This window comes from Somniosus microcephalus, unplaced genomic scaffold (assembly GCF_052327205.1).
Source record: "Somniosus microcephalus isolate GS21.2 unplaced genomic scaffold, FLI_Smic_1.0 unresolved_chr8, whole genome shotgun sequence".
Classification (NCBI taxonomy): Eukaryota; Metazoa; Chordata; class Chondrichthyes; order Squaliformes; family Somniosidae; genus Somniosus; species Somniosus microcephalus.
Genome location: NW_028225186.1, coordinates 6,467,599 through 6,491,976, shown reverse-complemented (window position 1 = coordinate 6,491,976; position 24,378 = coordinate 6,467,599). Strand labels below are relative to the sequence as shown.

Genomic DNA, 24,378 nt, shown 5'->3' with positions numbered 1-24,378 from the left:
TCCCCACAGCCCTGTATCAATCCCCAAACTAATCCCACTGCCCCGCTCACACCCCATAGGCTTGTATCAATCCCAAAATAATCCCACTGCCCCGCTCTCTCCCCAAAGCCCTGTAACAATCCCAAACTAATCCCACTGACCCGCTATCTCCCTATAGACCTGTATCAATCACAAACTAATCCCACTGCCCCGCTCTCTCCCCATAGCCCTGAATCAATCCCAAACTAATCCCACTGCCCCGCTCACACCCCATAGACATGTATCAATCACAAACTAATCCCACTGGTCCGCTCTCACCCCATAGCCCTGAATCAATCCCAAACTAATCCCACTGCCCCGCTCACACCCCATAGCCCTGTATCAATCACAAACTAATCCCACTGCCCCGCTCTCACCCCATAGACCTGTATCAATCCCAAAAAATCCCAGTGCCCCACTCTCTCCCCATAGCCCTGCGCCGGCACTTTGAAAGAGCTCTGCAATTAATTTCATTCACCTGCCCTTTCCCCATAGCCCTGTAATGTTTTTCCTTCAAGTATTTATTCAACTTCCTTTTGAAAGTTACTATTGAATCTGCTTCCACCGCCCTTTCAGGCAGCGCATTCCAGATCACAACAACTTGCTGCTTAAAAAAAATGTTTCCTCATGTCACCTCCGGTTCTTTTGCCAATCACCATAAATCTGTGTCCTCTGGTTTCCGAACCTTCTGCCAGTGGACACATTTTCTTCTTATTTACGCTATCAAAACTATTGATAAGTTTGAAAATCTCAATCAAATCTCCTCTTAACCCTCTCTGCTCTAAGGAGAACAATCCCAGCTTCTCCAGTCTCTCCACATAATTGAATTCCCTCATCCCTGGTACCATTCTGGTAAATCTCCTCTGCACCCTCTCTAAGACCTTGACATCCTGTGTTGACTTGAACAACATAGCACTGATTTGACACGTTCCTGTGAAAGATCATTGATCATTAAGAGATTGTAAATCTCACGTATTTGCAGCTGGGGTTTGCCGATGATGAGCTGAGACTGTAAGTGCAATGGTTTTGAAATGACAATCAGAGGGGATGTGGTTTAGACGTCACATTAATGAAATGACAGTTTCATCTTAAAAAGGAGAAGTGTAAGTGAAGGCAGTCCACGAGGAGGCTGGATTGGCTCGTGTGTGTCATGGGCTGTGGTAACCCACTGTCCAAACTGCCTACTGTGGGCAGCAGCAGCTGTCACAGCTGGGAGCCCCTTCATTTATCTTTACAACTTCCCTTCTCCACCTCTCCCCTCCTGCTGACACCCATCACAACTGGTCCTCTGCTCAGCCATTGCCCACAGCCAGCAGGGCGAGTGGACAAGAAGCCAGGCTCATTCACCCTCTCACTAACACAGGGCCACAGACACCAATTGTAAACGCTGCCCAGGCTCAGGTCAGCTCCCTCAGCACAGGCCGGGGATGAAGCCTGGGCCTTTCCAAATGCAAGGATGCAAGAAACAAATACTGGCCAGGAAAGGCTCAGCGAGTTCGAGAAATCTGTGCGTTTGTTTGATTGAAACCAAAACAGCTTCGAACCCAATGATGCTTCATACAGGTGAAGAAATTCAGTTCACTTTTTCGACACAATTCAAATCAGCAGAAGCAATGAACACGTTGAAACCGGCAAATATGAACACATCTATCACTAAGCAACAATAGATTAAGGAGCATATGGCACAGAAAAGCAAGAAATGAAAGAAAGATTCAAAGAAAGAAAGAAAGTACAAGGACTTGGGGTTATATGCACTGGCACTGTGTTTCTTTCTGCGCCGGGACAGCAGAGGGCACAATCGGAACATCAGCCACATCAGTTCCTGAAACATGGTTCAATAGGAACAAAAGGAGGCCATTCAGCCCCTCGAGCCTGTCAAACCAGAACTGGCGGAGCCCATTCAGCCCCTCGAGCCTGTCAAACCGGAACAGGAGGAGTCCATTCAGCCCCTTGAGCCTGTCAAACCGGAACAGGAGGAGGCCATTCAGTCCCTCGAGCCTGTCAAACCGGGACAGGAGGAGACCATTCAGCCCCTTGAACCTGTCGAACAGGAACAGGAGGAGGCCATTCAGTCCCTCGAGCCTGTTACACAGGAACAGGAGGAGGCCATTCAGCCCCTCGAGCCTGTCAAACCGGGACAGGAGGAGACGATTCAGCCCCTTGAGCCTGTCGAACAGGAACAGGAGGAGGCCATTCAGTCCCTCGAGCCTGTTACACAGGAACAGGAGGAGGCCATTCAGCCCCTTGAGCCTGTCAAACAGGAACAGGGGGAGGCCATTCAGCCCCTTGAGCCTGTCAAACCGGAACAGGAGGAGGCCATTCAGTCCCTCGAGCCTGTCAAACTGGAACAGGAGGAGGCCATTCAGCCCCTCGAGCCTGTCGAACAGGAACAGGAGAAGGCCATTCAGCCCCTCGAGCCTGTCAAACAGGAACAGGAGGAGGCCATTCAGCCCCTCGAGCCTGTCAAACATGAACAGGAGGAGGCCATTCAGCCCCTTGAGCCCGTTACAATGGAACAGGAGGCCATTCAGCCCCTCGCACCTGTTACACAGGAGGAGGCCATTCAGCCCCTCGAGCCTGTTACACAGGAACAGGAGGAGGCCATTCAGCCCCTCGAGCATGTTGCACAGGAACAGGAGGAGGCCATTCAGCCCCTCAAGCCTGTTACACTGGAACAGGAGGCCATTCAGCCCCTTGAGCCTGTCAAACAGCAACAGGAGGAGGCCATTCAGCCGCTCGAGCCTGTCAAACCGGAACAGGAGGAGGCCATTCAGCCCCTCGAGCCTGTCAAACAGGAACAGGAGGAGGCCATTCAGCCGCTCGAGACTGTCAAACCGGAACTGGAGTCGGCCATTCAGCCCCTCGAGCCTGTCAAATCAGAACAGGAGGAGGCCATTCAGCCCCTCGAGCCTGTCGAACAGGAACAGGAGGAGGCCATTCAGCCCCTCGAGCCTGTCAAACAGGAACAGGAGGAGGCCATTCAGCCCCTTGAGCCTGTCAAACAGGAACAGGAGGAGGCCATTCAGTCCCTCGAGCCCTTTACATTGGAACAGGAGGCCATTCAGCCCCTCGAGCCTGTTACACAGGAGGAGGCCATTCAGCCCCTCGAGTCTGTTGCACAGGAACAGGAGGAGGCCATTCATCCCCTCGCGCATGTTGCACAGGATCAGGAGGAGGCCATTCAGCCTCTCAAGCCTGTTACACTGGAACAGGAGGCCATTCAGCCCCTCGAGCCTGTTACAATGGAACAGGAGGAAATTCAGCCCCTCAAGCCTGTTACACAGTACAGGTGGAGGCCATTAATTCCCTTGATCCAGTTACACAGGAACAGCTAATTTATTATTAATTTTTCATGTGATGTGTTTGCTCTGAAATAAATTGTTAAAAATGTTAACGTACATTGGCTGGGAATCGAACCCTGGATCGCCCACATGGAAGGTGAGAATTCTACACCTGAACCACCAATGCTCACAGGGACAGCAAAGCCCATTTTCCGTTAGCTACAATTTAATTTTGACTTTTGTTAATAGAAGCGAGGACACTGCGGTAAAATATAAAGCGAAATGCAGCAGATGCTGGATCTGAAATTGTTCATTAAATGTTGGAAACGCTCCACAGGTCAGGGAACACCTGTGGACAGAAAAACACAGGGTTAACCTTTCAGGTCCATGAACTCTCGGTAGAACTAAGATTTTGCAGCTTTGTTGGTCCCGTGTGACTTTCCTTCCAAACTTTTAAAACTTTTAAACTGCTCACAAAATTAAGAAACTAACCTTCCCTCAAGAAATAAATGACCCGCACGGGGATCGAACCCACAACCTTGGCGTTACTTAACACCACGCTGTAACCAACTGAGCTAACCGGCCCATCTGTAAGGCTTATCTATAGTACCATCCCTGTTTCTGGTCTTTGCCCGCTAAGTCACTGTCTTTGAAGGCTGTCAAAGAAAGACTTGCATTTCTGCAGGCCTTTCACGACCTCAGGACATCCCAAAGTGCTTTACAGCCAATGAATACTTTTTGAACTGTTTTGCATCTGTGACAGGTAGATTGGTCAGGGGGAGGTCAAATAGGTTTTCCCCTCGTGTTGGTTCCCTTACCACCTGCCGCAGGCCCAGACTGGCAGCCATGTCCTTCAGGACTCGAACAACTTGGTCAGCAGTGCTGCTACCGAGCCACTCTTGGTGATGGGCATTGAGGTCCCCACCCAGAGTACATTCTGTGCCCTTGCTGCATTCAGTGCTTCTTCCAGGTGGTGTTCAACATGGAGGAGCACTGATTCATCAGCTGAGGGAGGGTGGTAGGTGGTAATCAGCAGGAGGTTTCCTTGCCCATGATGTTCCTGTGTAACAGGCTAGAGGGGCTGATTGGCTTCCTCCTTTTCCTGCATAAAAGGCTTAATAGCCTCCTCCTGTTCCTGCATAACAGGCTCGAAGGGCTGAATGGTCTCCTCCTGTTCCTGTATGATATGCTCGATAGGCTGAATGGCCTCTTCCTGTTTATGTGTAACCTACCCGAGGAGCTGATTGGCCTCCTCCTGTTCCTTTATAACAGACTCGAAGGGCTGAATGGCCTCCTCCTGTTCCTGTATAACAGACTCAAGGGGCTGAATGGCCTGCTCCTGTTCCTGTGTAACAGGCTCAAGGGGCTGAATGGCTTCCTCCTGTGCATGTATAAGAGGCTCGAGGGGCTGAATGGCCTCCTCCTGTTCATGTATAACGGGCTTGAAGGGCGGAATGGCATCCTCCTATTCCTGTGTAACCGGCTCGAGGGGCTGAATGGCCTCCTCCTGTTCCTGTCTAACAGGCTTGAGGGGCTGAATGGCTTCCTCCTTTTCCTGTGCAACATACTCGACAGGCTGAATAGCCTCCCCCTGTTCCTGTATAACAGGCTCGTGTGTCTGAATTGTCTCCTCTTGTTCCTATGTAACAGGCTTGAGGGGCTGAATGGCCTCCTCCTGTTACTGTGTAACAGGCTCGAGGGGCTGAATGGCACCCTCCTGTGCATGTATAACAGGCTCGAGGGGCTGAATGGCCTCCTCCTGTTCATGTATAACAGGATTGAGGGGCTGAATGGCCTCCTCCTGTTCCCGTATAACAGACTCGTGTGTCTGAATTGCCTCCTCCTGTTCCAGTGTAGCAGACTTGAGGGACTGAATGTCCTCCTCCTGTTCATGTGTGGCAGGTTTGAGGGGCTGAATGGCCTCCTGCTGTTCCTGTGAAACAGACTCGTGGGTCTGAATTGCCTCCTCCTGTTCCTTTATAACTGGATCATGGGTCTGATTTGCCTCCTCTTCATCCTTTGTAACAGGTTCGAGGGGCTGAATGGGGTTCTACTGTTCTTGTACAGATCTTGTATCGCTGAACGGCTTCCTCCTGTCCAATGCGACAGGCTCGAGGCGTTAAAGGCCTCCTCTTGTCCCTGTGTAACATGCTCGAGGGGCTGAATGGCCTCCTACTTTTCCTCTATAACAGGCTAAAGGGGCTGAATGGCCTCCTCCTGTTACTGTGTAAAAGGGTCATGGGACTGAATGGTCTCCTCCTGTTCCTATGTAAAACGGCCATGGGACTGAATGGCCTCCTCCTGCTTCTGTGTAACTGACTCAGGGGTTCAGAGTACTCAGAGGGAAAGTGTCGGGCGGTAGTTTCCCTTCTCTGAATTACCGATTTACTGCAAAATGTACCTTCAGTGGAGGAACCACCGAACCCTGACCCAAAATCCGACTCTGGTGGGACTCGAACCCACAACCTTTGAATACCTTAATCTGTTACACAAGTTAGAAGTCCAATGCGCTATCCATTGCGCCACAGAGCCAATTACGTAATACTCTGTTACAAAAGCAAAATAGTGCTGATGCTGGAAATCTGAAATATAAACAGATGGAATGCTGGAAACACTCTGCAGGTCAGGCAGCATTCCATGACTGTTTAAAAGGGGTCTACTTTCAGTCCCGGATCATTCTGTGTCTGTTTAAAAGGGACATGCTGTCAGTCCCGGTTTATTCTGTGTCTGTTTAAAAGGGACATGCTGTCAGTCCCGGATTACTCTGTGTCTGTTTAAAAGGGATGTGCTGTCAGTCCCGGATCATTCTGTGTCTGTTTAAAAGGGACATGCTTTCAGGCCCGGATTATTCTGTGTCTGTTTAAAAGGGATGTGCTGTCAGTCCCGGATTATTCTGTGTCTGTTTAAAAGGGATGGACTGTCAGTCCAGGATCACTCTGTGTCTGTTTAAAAGGGATGTGCTGTCAGTCCCGGGTCATTCTGTGTCTGTTTAAAAGGGATGTGCTGTCAGTCCCGGATCATTCTGTGTCTGTTTAAAAGGGATGTGCTGTCAGTCCCGGATCATTCTGTGTCTGTTTAAAAGGGATGTGCTGTAAGTCCCTGGTCATGCTGTGTCTGTTTAAAAGGGATGTGCTGTCAGTCCCGGATCATTCTGTGTCTGATTAAAACGGGTGTTACATAATATTATAGAGTCTGCCCCACAGAAACAGTCCATTTGCACGAACTGGTCTCCACACGAGCCTCCTCCTTCTCTATTTCTCCTCACCCCCCAAATAAACTAGAATCAGTAATGGTAACCATGAAACTATCGGATTGTCGTAAAAACCCATCTGGTTCACTAATGTCTTTCAGGGAAAGAAATCTGCCGTCCTTACCTGGTCTGGCCTTTGTGTGACTCCAGTCCCATTGCAATGTGGTTGACTCTTAACTGCCCTCTGAAATTGCCTAGTAAGCCACTTAGTTGTAACAAACCGCTGCGAAACAAAATAATAAAAATGAAACTATACGGACAACCTGGCCTGATCCATATCAGCCTCCTCCTGAGGTCCCCACCATCACAGAAGCCAGCCTTCAGCCAATTCGATTCACTCCACGTGATATCAAGAAAAGGCTGAGCACACTGGATACAGCAATGGCTCTGGGCCCTGACAACACCCCGGCTATCATTCTGAAGACTTGTGCTCCAGCCAAGCTGGTTTAGTACAGCTACACCACTGGCATCTATCCAACAATGTGGACGACTGCCCAGGTATGTCCTGTCCACAAAAAGCAGGACAAATCCAATCCAGCCAATTACCGCCCCATCAGTCTACTCTCTACTCTCAATCATCAGCAAAGTGATGGAAGGTGTCATCCACAGTGCTGTAAAGTGGCACGAACTGACCAATAACCTGCTCATTGATGCCCAGTCTGGGTTCTGCCAAGAGCACTCGGCTCCCGACTTCATTAAAACCTTGGTCCAACATGAACAAAGGAGCTGACCACCAACATCCTGGGGGTTACCTTTGAACATAAATACTGTGACAACAAGAGAAGGTCAGAGGCTAGGCATTCTGCGTCGGGTGTCTCACCTCCTGACTCCCCAAAGCCTTTCTACCATCTACAAGGCACAAGTAAGGAGTGTGATGGAATACTCTCCACTTGCCTGGATGAGTGCAGCTCCAACAACACTCAAGAAGTTCGACACCATCCAGGACAAAGCAGCCCGCTTGATTGGCACCCCATCCACCACCTTAAACATTCACTCCCTCCACCACCGGCGCACCGTGGCTGCAGTGCGTACCATCTACAAGATGCACTGCAGCAACTCACCAAGGCTTCTTCAGCAGCACCTGCCAAACACACAACCTCTTCCACCTAGAAGGACAAGCGCAGCAGGCGCATGGGAACACCACCACCTCCAAGTTCCCCTCCAAGTCACACGCCATTCTGACTTAGAAGTATATTGCCGATCCTTCATCGTCGCTGGGTCAAAATCCTGGAACTACCTCCCTAACAGCACTGTGGGAGTACCTTCACCACACGGACTGCAGCGGTTCAAGAAGGCGGCTCACCACCACCTTCTCAAGGGGCAATTAGGGATGGGCATTTAATGCTGGCCTTGCCAGCGCACCCACATCCCATAAACGAATTTAAAAAATCCTATCAGCATATCCTTCTATTCCTTTCTCCCTTCCTCTTAAATGCATCTGTAGTATTCCCCTCAACTACTGCATTCTCAGCGCTCTTTGGCCAAAGATGTTAATCCTGAATTCCCTGCTGGATTTATCGGTGAGTATTTGTGACCTGTCTTCTCTGAGCTAGTTCTCACCGTAGGAATTATTTTCTCGGTGTTAATGTGCAGTTGCGATGGCCGAGTGGTTAAGGCGTTGGACTTGAAATCCAATGGGGTTTCCCCGCGCAGGTTCGAACCCTGCTCGCAGCGACTTTGATGCAAATTCTTTATTTTATTTCATCGGCTCCCTGTGGCGATCACTGGCCCCGAAATTGATCAGAATTCCCTCCACTGCACTTTATTACACTGATTAACCCAAAGCTGTTGTTCCAATTGGAACACTAATAATTTATCAGCATCAATTAGATATTGTGGATTTGTTGGGAACTAGTAAGCAATACAAACACAAAGGAGCATCAAAAATATTAATTAATAAAGAGCCCTGCAGTGTTTGGTAGGGAATCACCTTCAGCTACTAAGTGGGAACACGGTTTGGTTTTATAAAACTGAACACGAATTAAAAAGTGTGTAAAAAGACCGTGGCAGGACTCGAACCTGTAACTTTCTGATACCCTCAGGATTAATACCGAAGTCAGAACGCCTTATCCATTAGGCCACGCGACCAGTAGGAGCAATTTGTAGATCAGCGCCATCTGTGGACAGATAGACACAGGGTCAACCTTCCAGTTCCTTGAGCTCTCGGCAGAACTAAGGTTTTGTAGCTTTGCTTCAAAGTATTACAGCTCCAATCTTTTCAGCAAATAGTAATATTAAGAAACTACCCACACCATCAAAAAGTAAATGGCCCATCCGGGGATCAAACCCACGACCTGGGCGTTATTAGCACCACGCTCTAACCTACTGAGCTAACCGGTCTGCCTTAAATCTTTTTGCTGTTAAATTCAATTTATGTTGATTTTTGGTTTTTGTCAGTTGTCAGTGCTCCGGTTTCCTCCCACAGTCCAAAGATGTGCGGGTTAGGTTGATTGGCTATGATAAATTGACCCTTAGTGTTAGGGGGATTAAATACGTGGGGTTACGGGGATAGGGTGGGATGTGTGTTGGTGTAGGGGTTACGGGGATCGGGTGGGATATGTGTCGGTGCAGGCTCGATGGGCCGAAATTGCCTCTATCTGCACTGTGGGGTTTCTGTGATTCTGTGACTTCGAAGGCTGTAAAAGAAAGACTCCGATTTCTGCAGCGCCTTTCACCTGAGGACGTCTCAAAGCGCTTTACAGGCAATGAAGTTGTAGTCGCTGTTGTAATGTAGGAAAAACAGCAGCAGCCAATTTGTGCACAGCAAGCTCCCACAATGTGATAATCGAGGATAACCTGTTTTAGTGATGGTGATTTGCGGATAAATATTGGCTAAAGGACACCGGGGTAAACCTCACCACCCCCTGCTCTTCTTCCAATAGTGCCATGGGATTTTTTATGTCCACCCGAGAGAGCAGAGGGGGCCTCAGTTTTGGAATTGTATTCCACCACAATCTGTATCCTTATGAACTGGCAGATCCCTCACCCTACCATTAGCATCAAGACAGGGGACCAACCCTGGTTCAATGAGGAGTGTAGAAGAGCATTTCAGGAGCAGCACCAGGCATACCTAAAATGAGGTGCCAACCTGATGCAGCGACAACACAGGACTACACACATGCTAAGCTATGGAAACAGCATGTGTAGACAGAGCGAAGCGATCCAACAACCAACGGATCAGATCAAAGCTCTGCAATCCTGCCACATCCAGTCGTGACTATTTTAATTTAATGTAATTTGTTTCTAGGACTTGGGCATCGCTGGCAAGGCCAGCATTAATTGTCCATCCCTAATTGCCCTTGAGAAGGTGGTAGTGTGAAGCCCTCTTGACCCACTGCAGTCAATGTGGTGAAGGTACTCCAATAGTACTGTTGGGGAGGGAATTCTAGGATTTTGACCTAGTGACGATGAAGTTATGGTGATATATTTTCATGTCGGGATGGTGTGTAACTTGGAGGGGAACTTGGAGTTGATGGTGTTCCCATACACCTGCTGCCCTTATAAGAACATAAGAAATAGGAGCAGGAGTTGGCCATTTGGCCCCTCGAGCCTGCTCCACCATTCAATAAGGTCATGGCTGATCTGATCTTGGCCTCAACTCCACTTTTCTGCCTGTTCCCCCTTAACCCTTGACTCTCCGATAGTTCAACAATCTGTCTATCTCAGCCTTGAATATAATCAATGATTCAGGCTCCACAGCTCTCTGGGGTAGATAATTCCAAAGATTCACAACCCTCTGAGAGAAGAAATTCCTCCTCATCTGCGTCTTTAATGGACAAATCCTTATTCTGAAACTATGCCAACTGATTCTAGATTCCCCCATGAGGGAAAACCGCCTCTCAGCATCTACCCTGTCAAGCCCCCTCAGAATCTGATATGTTTCAATAAGATCACCTCTCATTCTTCTAAGCCCCAATGAGTATAGGCCCAACCTGCTCAACCTTTCCTCTAAGACAATCCCTTCATCCCAGGAATCAACCTAGAGAACCTTCTCTGAACTGTCTCCAATGCAAGTATATCCCTCCTTAAATAAGGAGAACAAAAATGTATGCAGTACTCTAGGCGTGGCCTCACCTGTACAGTTGTAGCAAGACTTCCCTACTTTTATACTCCATGCCCCTTGCAATAAAGGCCAACCTTCCATTAGCCTACTTAATTACTGCATGCTAACTGTTTGTGTTTCATGTACGAGGACACCCAGATCCCTCTTAACCGCAGCATTCTGTAGTCTCTCTCCATTTTAATAATATTTTGCTTTTCATTTCCCTCCACGGCCTCGCCCCTCCCTATCTCTGTAATGTCCTTTAGCCCCACAACTCCCTGAAATATCTGCGCTCCTCTAATCCTGCTCTCCTGAGCATCCCTGATTATAATCGCTCAACCTTCCTGTTGCCCTAAGCTTTGGAATTCCCTGCCTAAACCTGTTCACCTCTCTTTCCTCCTTTAAGATGCTCCTTATAACCTATCTCTTTGACCAAGCTTTTGGTCACCTGCCCTAATTTCTCCTTATGTGGATTGGTGTCAAATGTTTTGTCTGAAAATACACCTGTGCAGCGCCTTGGGACGTTTTACTACGTTAATGGTGCTATATAAATGCAAGTTGTTGTTGGTAATGGTGGTGGCGGATTCGGTGACGGTCATGCTGTTGAATGTGAAGGGGCGGTGGTTAGACTTTTGCTTGTTGGAGCTGGCCATTGCCTGGCACTTGTGTTGGCTGTTGTCATGTGTGGCACAGAGTGACATATGTACAGTATTTGCCGATAGGATAGTGTATGATTGACAACTGCAGGTTGTATGCTGAAAGATTAATGCAGGAAATCGTCAGCTAGAGTCTCGAAAATATAAGCTTATACACATGAACCAAACCCGACAGCTGGTTAGCTTAATTGGTTAGAGCGTGGTGCCAAGGTCGCGGGTTTGATCCCCGTACGGGCCATTTGATTTTTGTCGAGAGGGTAGTTTCTTGCATTTGTTATTTGTTGAAAAGTTTGGATGGAAACTCACACGGGACCTGCAATACTTTGAAGGAAAGCTGGAAATCCTGAGTTATGACCTGCGGAGGTTTCCAACATTAAATGAACAATTCCAGATCCATCAGGACTTCTCGTATTTCAATCAGTGAACGGTTCACAGCCGCTGATTGGTTTGGAGTGCAAAGAATAGAACTGAAATAAATACAATCCCGGGGTTTAATCACTCATTATTAACATACCGCCAGAAACAGACCGTTCGGTCCAACCAGTCCATGCCACCGTTTATGTTCCACTCGATCCTCCTCCCGTCTTTCCTCATCTAAATCTATCAGCATAACCCTCTGTTCACTTTTCCCTCATGTTCTAACCTAGCCTCCCCTTAAATGCATCTAAACTATTCGCTTCAACCACTCCCTGTGGTAGCGAGCTCCACATTCTCACCACTCTCTGGGTAAAGAAGTTTCTGCTGAATTCCCGATTGGATTTCTTGCTGACTACCTTATATTGATGGCCTCTAGTTATGCTCTTCTCCACAAGTGGAAACATTCTCTCTATAGTCACTCTGTAAAAACCTTTAATAATTTTAAAGATCTCTATTAGCTCACTTCTCAGCCTTCTTTTTTCAAATGAAAAGGGACCCAGCCTGTTAATCCTTTCCTGAAATGTAAAGCCTCACATTTCTGGTATCTTCCTTGTAAATCTTCACTGTACCCTTGGTCTAACCAAGGTTTGGTACTGGTTTAGCATAATTTCCCTACTTTTCAATTCTATCCCTCTAGAAATAAACCGTAGTGCTTGGTTTGCTTTATATATGGCCTTGTTAACCTGTGTAACAACTTTCAGTGATTTGTGCATTTGTACTCCGAGATCCCTTTGTTCCTCTACCCCACCTAGACTTGCACCCGCCAAGAAATAAGTGACCTCCCTATTCTCCTAACATAATGAAATACTTCACACTTATCTGTGTTCAAATTCATTTGCCAATTCTATGCCCATTCTGCAAGTTTATTAATGTCCTCCTGTAACTTGTTGCAGTCCTCCTCAGTATTGACTATCCCCCCCAATTTGGTGTCATCTGCAAATTTATAAATTGTGTTTCTGATCACTAAGTCTAAATCGTTAAGATAAATTGGGAACAGCAGCGGCTCCAGCTCAGATACTTGTGGAACACCACTACCCACCTTCTGCCACTGTGAATAAACTACCCGGCAGTCGGACTATCTGCCTTCTCTCCTTAAGCCAGCCAGCAATCCATTCCACTACTTCTCGCCTGACTCCGGATTCTATGACCTTGTTCATCAGTCTATTATGGGGTACATTATCGAAGGCCTTCTGAAAATCCAGATAAATTACACCTACTGCATTACCATTGTCTACTCTTTCTGTTGGTTTGGAGTGCAAAGAATGAGACTGAAATGACATCGGCCATCTCCAGTTCCCTGCTCCCCTCACCCTCTCCAACCTATCTCCCTCTGAACTTGCAGCACTCCGTTCTCTCCGATCCAACCCTGACATTGTTATTAAACCTGCTGACAAAGATGGTGCTGTTGTTGTTTGGAGAACCGACCTCTACCATCCGGAGGCTGAACGGCAACTCTCTGCCAGCTCCTCCTACCTCCCCCTGGACCATGACCCCACTACTGAACATCAAGCAATTGTCTCCAAGACTGTCACTGACCTCATCTCCTCTGGAGATCTTCCCCCCATGGCCGCCAATCTCTCAGATCCTCAACACTGCATTGCCCACTTCTACATCCTTCCCAAGATCCACAAACAGGACTGCCCTGGTTGACCAATTGTTGCAGCCTGTTCATGCTCCACAGAACTGATTTCTTCCGATCTTCACTCTATTTTTTCTCGACTTGTCCAGTCCCTTTCCACCTACATGCGCGACTCTTCCAATACCCTCCGTATTTTAACAGTTTCCAGTTTCCTGGCCCCAAACGTCTCCTTTCCACCCTGGATGTCCATTCCCTCTACACCTCCATCCACCACCAGGACGGCCTTAAGCGGCTCCACTTCTTCCTTGAACAGAGGCCCCACCAGTCCCCATCCACCACCGCCTTTGTCCACCTGGCTGCACTTGTTCTCTCATTGTACAACTTCTCCTTTGATTCCACTCACTTCCTCCAAATTAAAGGTGTTGCTATAGGTACCTGCATGGGCCCTAGCTATGCCTGCCTTTTTGTGGGTTATGTGGAACATTCTTTGTTCAAGTCCTACTCAGGTCCCCTTCCTCACCTCTTTTTCCGGTACATCGTTGATTGTATTGGTGCCGTTTCCTGCTCTCGCCCTGAACTAGATAATTTCTTTCACTTTGCCTCCAATTTCCACCCTTCCCTCACCTTCACATGGTCCATCTCCGACTCTTCCCTTCCCTTCCTCGACTTCTCTGTCTCCATTTCTGGGGATAGGCTATCGACCAACATCCACTATAAGCCCACTGACTCCCACAGCTACCTGGACCACACTTCCTCCCACCACGCTTGCTGTAAGGGCTCATAGAAACATAGAGACATAGAAGATAGGAGCAGGAGTAGGCCATTCAGCCCCTCGAGCCTGCTCCACCATTCAATGAGATCATGGCTGATCATCCAAATTCAGTACCCTGTCCCTGCCTTCTCCCCATATCCCTTGATCCCTTTAGCCTTAAGAAATATATCTTATCCTTCTTGAATATATTTAATGAATTGGCCTCCACTGACTTCTGTGGTAGAGAATTCCACAGGTTCACCACTCTCTGGATGAAGTAATTCCTCCTCAATAACAACAGAAAATGCTGGAAAAACTCAGCAAGTCAGGCAACACCCGTGGAGAGAAATTTGAGTTGACGTTTCGGGTTTGACCCTTCTTCAAAACTGGAGAGAAAAGGAACTAGATCGAAGGCAGGGCTGCGATCGGACAAAAGAATAAAAGAACCAAAAGAAGTAAAAGAGATTAGAAGCTAGACGAGATGGTAATAGGCTGTGATTAGGTGTAAAGTGTACTGGCAGGGCAAAAGATAGCTGCCAGGTGTGAGAGATAAACAAAGGGAAAGGGGGGGGGGAAAGGAAAGGAGTGGAAAAATATAAGTGAAAATGAAATAGGGACTGAGGTTATGATCTGAAATTGTTGAACTCGATATTGAGACCGGAAGGCTGCAGAGTGCCTAATCGGAAGATGAGGTGCTGTTCCTCGAGTTTACGTTGAGCTTCCGTGGAACAGTACAAGAGGCCAAGGACGGTGAGGTCCGAGTGGGAATGGATCGGTGAATTGAAATGACAGGTGACCGGAAGCTCGGGGTCACCCTTACGGACTGAACGGACGTGTTCTGCAAAGCGGTCACCCAATCTGCGTTTGGTCTCCCCAATGTAGAGGAGACCGCATCGTGAGCAGCGAATACAGTATACTAGATTGCGAGAAGTACAAGTAAATCGCTGTTTCACCTGGAAGGGGTGTTTGGGGCCCTGGACAGTGGGGAGGGGGGGAGGTATAGGGGCAGGTGTTACATCTCCTCCGCTTGCACGGGAAGGTGCCAGGCGAAGGGGAAGGGCTGTTTGGGGTGATAGAGGAGTGGACTAGGGTGTCTCGGAGAGAGCGGTCCCTGCAGAATGCTGAAAGGGGAGGGGAGGGGAAGATACGTTTGGTGGTGGGATCACTTTGGAGGTAGCGGAAATGCCGGAGGATGCTCCGTTGAATGTGGAGGCTGGTGGGGTGAAAGGTGAGGACAAGGGGAACCCTATCGTGGTTCCAGGAGGGAGGGGCAGTGGTGAGGGCAGAGGTGCGGGAGATAGAACTGACACGGTCGAGGGCAGTGTCAACCACGGTAGAGGGGAATCCTCGGTTGCGGAAAAAGGAAGACATGTCTGAAGCACAGGTGAGGAAGGTGGCATCGTCGGAGCAGATACGGCGGAGGTGGAGAAACTGGGAGAATTGAATAGAGTCCTTACAGGAAGCGGGGTGGGAGGAAGTGTAGTCCAGGTAGCTGTGAGAGTCAGTGGGATTGTCGTAAATATCTGTCCTAAATGGCTTACCCCTTATCCTTAGGCTGTGACCCCTGGTTCTGGAATCCCTGGCCATTGGGAACATCCTTACTGCATCTAGTCTGTCTCGTCCTGTTAGTATTTTATAAGTATCAATGAGATCACCTCTCATTCTTCTAAACTCCAGCGAGTATAAGACCAATCGACCCAATCTCTCCTCATATGTCATTCCTGCCATCCCAGGTATCAGTCTGGTGAATCTTCACTACTCTCACTCCATGGCAAGAACATCCTTCCTCAGATAAGCTGACCAAAACTGCACACAATGCTCAAGATGTGGTCTCACCAAGGCCCTGTACAAATACAGCAAGACATCCTTGTTCCTGTACTCGAGCCCTCTCACTACGACGGCCAACATACCATTTGCCTTCTTAAACGCCTGCTGCACCTGCATGCTTACCTTCAGCGACTGGTGCACAAGGACACCCAGGTCTAGTTGCACTTCCCCTTCTCCCAATCTATTGACGTTCAGATAATAATCTGCCTTCCTGTTTATGCCACCAAAGTGGACAACCTCGCATTTATCCACATTATACTGCATCGGACATGCTTCTTCCCAATCACCCAACCTGCCCAAATCATACTGGAGTTTCTCGGCATCCTCCTCACAGCACACATGCCCACCCAGCTTTGTGTCATCTGCAAACTTGGAGATATTACATCTAGTTCCCTCGTCTAGATCATTAATATTTATTGTGAATAACTGGGGTCCTAGCACCGACCCCTGTGGTACCCCACCAGTAACTGCCTGCCACTCGGAAAAAGACCCGTTTATTCCAACTCTTTGCTTCCTGTCTACCAACCAGTTATCTATCCAAATCAGTACCTTGCCCCCAATCCCATGTGCCTTAACTTTACACGCTAATCTCTTGTGTGGGACCTTCTCAAAAGCCTTTTGAATGTCCAAATACACCACATCCACATAGCATTTCCCCCACTACCGATGTCAGGCTTACCGGTCTATAATTCCCCGCTTTCTCTCTACCATCTTTTTTGAATAGTGGGGTAACATTAGCTACCCTCCAATCCATGGGAACTGTTCCAGAGTCTATAGAATTTTGGAAGATGACCAGCAATGCATCTACTATTTCTAGGGCCACTTCCTTAAGTATACTAGGATGTAGATTATCAGTCCCTGGGGATTTATCCATTCCATTCTATTCCATTCTCCCAGTTTATCTGTCTCTGTTGCATCTGTTCTGATGAGGCCACCTTCCATACCAGTGCTTCCGGTATGTCTTACATTTTCCTCAACTGAGGATCACCCTCTACCATGGTTGACATGACACTCGACCGAGTCTGTTCCATTTCCCGCACGCCAGCTCTCACCCTTCCGCTCACTCCCAGAAACATAATAGGGTTCCCCCCTTGTCCTCACCTTTCACCCTACCGGCCTCCACATTCAACGAATCATCCTGCGCCATTTCCACCACCTCCAGCATGATCCCACCACCAAACACATCTTCCCCTCCTCCCTTTCAGCATTTCGAAGGGACCGCTCCCTCCATGACAGCCTGGTCCACTCCTCTATCACCACAACACCCCTTCTCCTTCGCCCCGCACCATCCCATGCAAGTGCAGCAGATTCAACACCTGCCCTTTTTATCTCCTTCCTTCCCATCGCCCAGGGCACCAAACACTCCTTCCAGGTGAATCAGCGATTACATGTACTTCTTACAATTTACTATACTGTATTCGCTGAATCTACATTGTGACACCAAATGGAGATTGGGTGACCGCTTTGCAGAACAGTCGGCAAGTGTGACCCAGAGCTTCCGGTCACCTGTCACTATAATTATCTGCTCCACTCCCTCTCTGATCTCTCCTTCCTTGGCCTGTTACACTGTTCATGAAGCTCTATGTAAGCTCGAGGAACCGCATCTCATCTTTCTGTTCGCCACTTTACAGCCTTCTGGACTTTACACCGAGTTCAACAATTTCAGACTATAAATTGGCCCCTCTATTTCTTTTATTTTCTTAATTGTTTCTCATGTTTCCTCACATGACAGTTGTTAATGTTTCTGCCATAATCATTCACATCTCATCTTGAGCCATCTGTTATTCGTTAACTTGTCCTATTACCTCTCCTATTGCCTTGCACCATCATACCTTTTGTCAGTCAATCTCTCCTGCCTTCCATTCTATCACAGACATTCCCTTTGTTGTTACCTCGCCTCCACCCACCCCTGCTTAAAAATCCCTCTTCCCTAAACTTTTCCAGTTCTGACGAAGGGTTCGACCTGAAAGTTTAACTCTGTTTCGCCCTCACTCGATGCTGCCTGACCTGCTGAGTGTTTCCAGCATTCTCTGTTGTTCTTGAAATGAAAACAATGACGGAGTTTAATCACTCATTATTAGGATTTGTTTAGTGCACATTTGTGTGGCTGCGTGGCCTAATGGATAAGGTGTCTGACGTCAGTGTAAATTCTGATACCATCAGAAGATTGAAGGTTCGAGTCCTGCTGCGGTCATTTTACACACTTTTTAATTCATGTTCAACTTTAGAAAACCAAACCGCGTTTCCACTCTTTTCCTTCCAAACATTGCAGGGTTCTTTATTAAATGGAATTTTTACGTGTTGTCTTATGTGTAAATTTCTCACTGATCTTTGCAAATAGCTTCAAACAAATCTACAATTTCTAATTGATGATAAATTAGTGCTTCCAATTGGAACAACAGCTTTGGGTTAATCAGCGTAATAACGTGCAGTGGAGGGAGTTCTGATCAGTTTCGGGGCCAGTGATCTCCACAGTGAACCGATGAAATAAAATAAAGAATTTGCTGTAGAATCACTGCAAGCAGGATTTGAACCTGCGTGGGAAAAACCCGTTGGATTTCAAGTCCAACGCCTTAACCACTCGGCCATCTCAGCTGCGCAAATTCAACCTTTCAACAGTGAAATGACCTGTGCAAACTATTAGACAACTGCCCTGCACAATATAAATGGAAGGAAGTTGTGTGACAGCTGTACAGAGGCCTGGTTAGGCCACTGTGTACAGTTCTGCGCACTGCACCTTAGAAAGGATATATTGACCTTGGAGGGAGTGCGGTGCAGATTCACGAGTGTGTTACCAGGGCACCAAGGGTTAGGCTATGAGCAGAGATCACATAAACTAGGCTTGTATTCCCTGGAATATTGAAGATTAAGGGCAGTGATCATAGAAATACAGAAATTTACGCCAGAGAAGGAGGCCATTCGTCCCATCGTGTCTTTGCCGGACGAAAAAGATGTTTTGCCTAATCCCACATTCCAGCTCTGGGTGCGTAGCCCTGTAGGTTACAGCACTTCAAGTACATATCCATAGTGCTTTCTATTAATGTGATCGGTAGTGACTTCCAGATCCGCTCCACTCTCTGTGTGAAAATGGTTCTTGTCAACTCCTCTTTAATCATTTTACCAGTTACTTTAAATCTACGCCGCTGATCATTGACATTTCTGCTAAGGGAAAAAGGTCCTTCCTATCCACTGTATCTTGGCCCCTCAGAATTTTATGCACCTCAATTATGTCTTCCCCCCACCTCCTCTGCTCCAAAGATAACAACCCAAACCTATTCAATCTTTACTTATAGCTAAAATTTTCCAGTCCAGGCAACATCCTAGTAAATCTCCTCGGTACCCTCTCTAGTGCAATAACATCTTTCCTGTACTGTGGTGACCAAAAATGTCTGCAGTACTCTAGCTGTGGCCTAACTAGTGATTTATACTGTTCAAGCATAACCACCCTGTTCTTGAATTCTATGCCTTGGCGAATAGAAACATAGAAACATTGAAGATAGGAGCAGGAGTAGGCCGTTCGGCCCCTCGAGCCTGCTCCGCCATTCAATGCGATCATGGCTGATCATTCAAATTCAGTACCCGGTCCCTGCTTTCTCCCCATAACCGTTGATCCCTTTAGCCTTAAGAAATATATCCAACTCCTTCTTGAATATGTTTAATGAATTGGCCTCTACTGCCTTCCGTGGTATACAATTCCACAGGTTCACCACATGCGGGATGAAGAAATTCCTCCTCATCTCTGTCCTAAATGGCTTACCCCTTATCCTTAGTCTGTGACCCCTGGCTCTGGATTCACCGACCATCGGGAACATCGTTCCTGCATCTAGTCTGTCCAGTCCTGTCAGAATTTTATACGTTTCAATGAGATCCCCTCTCATTCTTCTAAACTCCAGTGAGTATAAGCCCAATCGACCCAATCTCTCGTCATACATCATTCCTGCCATCCCAGCTATTTGCCTGGTGAATCTTTGCAGAACTCCTTCCATGGCAAGAACATCCTTCCTCAGATAAGGCGACCAAAACTGCACATAATGCTCAAGATGTGGTCTCACCAATTCCCTGTACAACTGCAGCAATACATCCTTGTTCCTGTGCTCAAACCCTCTCGCTATGAAGGCCAACATACCATTTGCCTTCTTAACCACCTGCCGCCTAATAAAGGAAAATATTCCCTCGGACTTTTTAACCAATAATAAAAACAGAAACTGCTGGAAATATTCAGCAGCTCATCTGAAATAAAAACAGAAAATGCTGGAAATATTCAGCAGGCAATCAGAAATAATGACCTGCTGAATATTTCCAATACTTTTTGTTATTATTTCAGATTCCAGCATCCGCTGTCTTTTGCTATTGCCTCCTTAAACACCTTATCTACCAGCACTGCGACCTTCATGGACGTGTGGACATGCACTCCAATGTCCCTCTGTTCTTTTACGCTCCTCCATATCCTACCATTTATTGTGTATTCCTTTGTCCTGCTGGCCCTCTCCTAATGCATTACCTCTCACTTCTACGAATTGAATTCCATTTGACACTTTTCTGCCCACCTGACCAATTCATTGATAACGTCCTGCAGTCTGGAGCTTTCTTCCTCACTAACAACCACATGGACAATGTTTATATAACATCTGCAAGACTCCTTGCATTAAAATAGGTGCCATCCAGCCTTGCCCTTGTATATTTGCCCTGTCTACCATGCTGACTTGTTTTTTTCTCTATAATTGGCAGCACATCACCCCCTATTTCAGCTCCCCTCTGTATCCCATCCCCCTGCCAAGTTAGTTTAAACCCCCCCAAACAGTGCTAGCAAACCTCCCCGTAAGGATATTTGTCCCGCTTTGGTTCAGGTGCAACCCGTCCGATTTGTACAAGTCCCACCTTTCCCAGAAGCAGGCCCAATGATCCAGGAAACTAAAACCATCCCTCCTGCACCAACTCTTTAGCCACGCATTCATCTGTTCTATCCTCCTATTCCTATACTCACTAGCACGTGGCACTGGGAGTAATCCAGAGATTACAACCTTTGAGGTCCTGTTCTTTAATTTGCTACCTAGCTCCCTAAATTTTGATGCAGGACCTCATCCCCCTTCCTACCTATGTCGTAGGTCCCAATGTGGACCACGACCTTTGCCTGCTCACCCTCCCCCTTAAGAATGCCCTGTAGCCGCTCAGTGACTTCCATGAACCTGGCCCCAGGGAGGCAACTAACCATCCTGGAGTCACGCTTGCGGCCACAGAAACGTCTATCTGTTCCCTTTACGATAGAATCCCCTACCACTATTGCTCTCCCACTCTTTTTCCTCCCTTTCTGAGCAGCAGAAGCGTCCCTGGTGCCAGGAAGCTGGCTGCTGCTGCCTTCCCCTGGTGAATCATCCCCCTCAACAGTATCCAACTTGCTATACCTGTTTGAAAGGGGGATGTCCGCAGGGGACCCCTGCACTTCCTGCCTGCCTCTGTTGGTCCGCCTGATGGTCACCCAAGTTCTTTCTGCCTGTGCAGCCCTACCCTGCGGCGTGAACAACTCGCTAAACGTGCTATCCACGACCCTCTCAGCATTGCGCATGCTCCAAAACTCATCCACCCGCAGCCCAAGTGCCGCAATGCGGTCTACAAGTAGCTGCAGCTGGATGCATTTCCCGCACACATGGTCGCCAGGGACACTGGCAGCATCCCTGACTTCCCACATGGAGCAAGATGAGCAGAACACGGGGCTGAGCTCTCCTGCCATGACTTACTCCTTTAATTAATTTAAACATTTATTCAATACCCCAGTTACAGGTATACTCTAGGGCGCTTTATTTACCAACTGGCCCCACTACAACACAGAGGCCCTAGAAATTTAACACCACAGAATTCAAGCTTGTAATGAAAAGAGAGATATACTCACCAACCAATCACTTACCTGCTCCCTGGTGACGTCACACCCCGATTACATTTTACCTCTCTCCTTCCCTCCGAATTCAGAGACTGGAGACCGGTACGCCTTACCTGGTCTCTGGGGACTTTTATAGCCCCGCTGCTGCCGCTGAGTTTCCCGCCGACGCAATGAGGCCTTACCTGGTCTCTGGGGACTTTTATAGCCCCGCTGCTGCCGCTGAGTTTCCCGCCGACGCACTGAGGCCTTACCTGGTCTCTGGGGGCTTTTATAGCCCCGCTGCTGCCGCTGAGTTTCCCGCCGACGCACTGAGGCCTTACCTGGTCTCTGGGGATTTTTATAGCCTCGGATCATTCTGTGTTTGTTTAAAAGGGATGTGCTGTTAGTCCCGGATCATTCTGTTTCTGTTTAAAAGGGATGTGCTGTCAGTCCCGGATCATTCGGTGTCTGTTTAAAAGGGATTTACTTTCAGTCCCGGATCATTCTGTGTCTGTTTAAAAGTGATGTGCTCTCAGTCCCGGGATCAACCACTGTCTGGCAACACACAAGCTACCTAATATCTGGCAGAAGGCACATATAATAGCAGTATTAAAGCCTGGAAAAGATCCCTCAGATCCTAAGAGTTTTCGGCCAATTTCTGCCCCGGCTAATCAATAACAAGCCAACTGCCCTACCTCACACAACACATCGAAGATGGTTTTGAGCAAGGGATGGTAACAGGTGCTGTTTTTGTAGACCTCTCAGCAGCATACGATAAAGTGAACCATAGACGTCTCCTCTGCAAGATTCTAGAGATGACAAAAGAGATTCACTTAACAGAGCTGTTAGAAAGCATGCCCCAGAATCGCCGGTTCTATGTTGAACTAGGTGGGAAGCACAGCAGGTGGCGTATTCAGAAGAATTGTCTTCCTCAGGGAAGCCTGCTTGCACTGCTGCTGTGCAACATCTACACGAATGACCAACCTATAGACGGTGTTACACGCCGTTTTATATATGCTGATTACTTATGTGTCACTGCCGAAAGCACTGATTTTAACACCGTGGAGAAAACGCTTTCTGAGGACTTGAAGGGACGAAAATCCTACTATGAAGCAAACTACCTTCGCGCAAACCCATCAAAGATGCAAGTTTGTACATTCCACCTCAGAAACCGTGAACCCAAACGCCAGCTGAAAGTAACCTGGTGTGGAGCAAAACTGACGCATTGCGAACATCCTATCTACTTAGGTGTCACCCTTGACTGATGCCTCACCTTCAAGAACCACATCGAGAAGACAAAGGCAAAAGTGAGCGTATGAAACAACATCCTGAATAAGCTCACTAACACAAGTTGGGGAACAAGCCCGAAAACATTGCGAGCTAGTGCACTTGCTCTTTGCTATTCCACTGCTGAATACACCTGCCCTGCATGGGAAAGGTCTACTCATGCCAAGAATATGGATGCCGTTCTGAATGCAAGCTGCCGATTTATCACAGCTTGCTTAAAACCAACAAACATCAACAGCCTATATATCCTGGCGGGTATCGCTCCCCCTGATATAAGAAGAACGGTAGCCAGCAAGAAAGAACGACTCCGTCAAACATCAGATGAGAGACACCCTCTGCATTGTCATACACCTACACCCAGCCGCCTAAAGTCAAGAAAGAGCTTCATGAACAGTGTTGTTCCATTACAATCAACCTAATCTGAAGCCCGCATCGCCTTGTGGAAAGAACGGCTTGCCAGTCTTGGACAACCCCCAGCGATGGAAATTTTACCTGATGAAAGCCTTCCCCCAGGAGCTGATTGCAACTGGGCAATCTGGAAGTGCCTTAACGGACTTAGGACCGGTGTAGGTTGCTCAAAGGTGTCACTAAGTAAATGCGGATATTCAACCAGCCCGACAACTTGTGAATGTGGAACTGAGGCACAGACTATGCAACATCTCCTGCAATGCCCATCGTTAGAGGAACCCTGCACTGTTGCAGATCTTGCTGAATTCAACAACAAGGCGCAAAAATGTGTCCAGTTCTGGCTGGGCTATGTATAGATTGTCCGTGGACATGATAAGAAGGAAAAGAAGTCCCGGGTCATTCTGTGACTGTTTAAACGAGATGCGCTGTCAGTCCCGGATCATTCTGTGTCTCTTTAAAAGGGATCATCTGTCAGCCCCGGATCATTCTATGTCTGTTTAAAACGGGAGTTACATATTATTATAGAGCCTGCACCACAGAAACAGTCCATTTGCACGAACTGGTCTCCACAAGAGGCTCCTCCTTCTCTAGTTCCACTCACCAAAAAAAAGCCAGCATCAGTAATGGTAACCATGAAACTATCGGATTGTCGTAAAAACCCATCTGGTTCACTAATGTCTTTCAGAGAAGGAAATCTGTCATCCTTACCTGGTCTGGCCTATGAGTGGCTCCAGACTCACAGCATTGTGGCTGACTCTGACTGCCCTCTGAAATGGCCTAGCAAGTCACTCAATTGTAACAAACCGCTACAAAACAAAGTAGTAAAAATGGTTCTGGGCGAATCACCTGTCCTGATCCATATCAGCCTCCTCCTGAGGTCCCCACCACCACAGAAGCCAGTCTTCAGCCAATTTTATTTATGCCACGTGATATCAAGAAACGGCGGAGCACACTTTAGACAGCAAAAGATATGGGCCCTGACAACATCCCGGCTATCATGCTGGAGAC

At 47.7% G+C, this 24,378-nt stretch overlaps 3 non-coding genes across 3 annotated transcripts; 1 reads left to right on the top strand and 2 right to left on the bottom strand.

Annotated features, from left to right (window-relative positions):
• Positions 1 to 5,737: 5,737 nt before the first annotated feature.
• trnar-ucu (transfer RNA arginine (anticodon UCU)) lies at positions 5,738 to 5,831 on the bottom strand. The gene is made up of 2 exons: positions 5,795 to 5,831; positions 5,738 to 5,773 (listed from the first exon to the last, which is right to left on the bottom strand). It is a non-coding gene; the product is annotated as a tRNA-Arg (tRNA).
• A 2,310-nt stretch (positions 5,832 to 8,141) lies between these two features.
• trnas-uga (transfer RNA serine (anticodon UGA)) lies at positions 8,142 to 8,223 on the top strand. Its single transcript has one exon. It is a non-coding gene; the product is annotated as a tRNA-Ser (tRNA).
• Positions 8,224 to 18,334: 10,111 nt separating this feature from the next.
• trnas-uga (transfer RNA serine (anticodon UGA)) lies at positions 18,335 to 18,416 on the bottom strand. Its single transcript has one exon. It is a non-coding gene; the product is annotated as a tRNA-Ser (tRNA).
• Between the last annotated feature and the right edge of the window lie 5,962 nt (positions 18,417 to 24,378).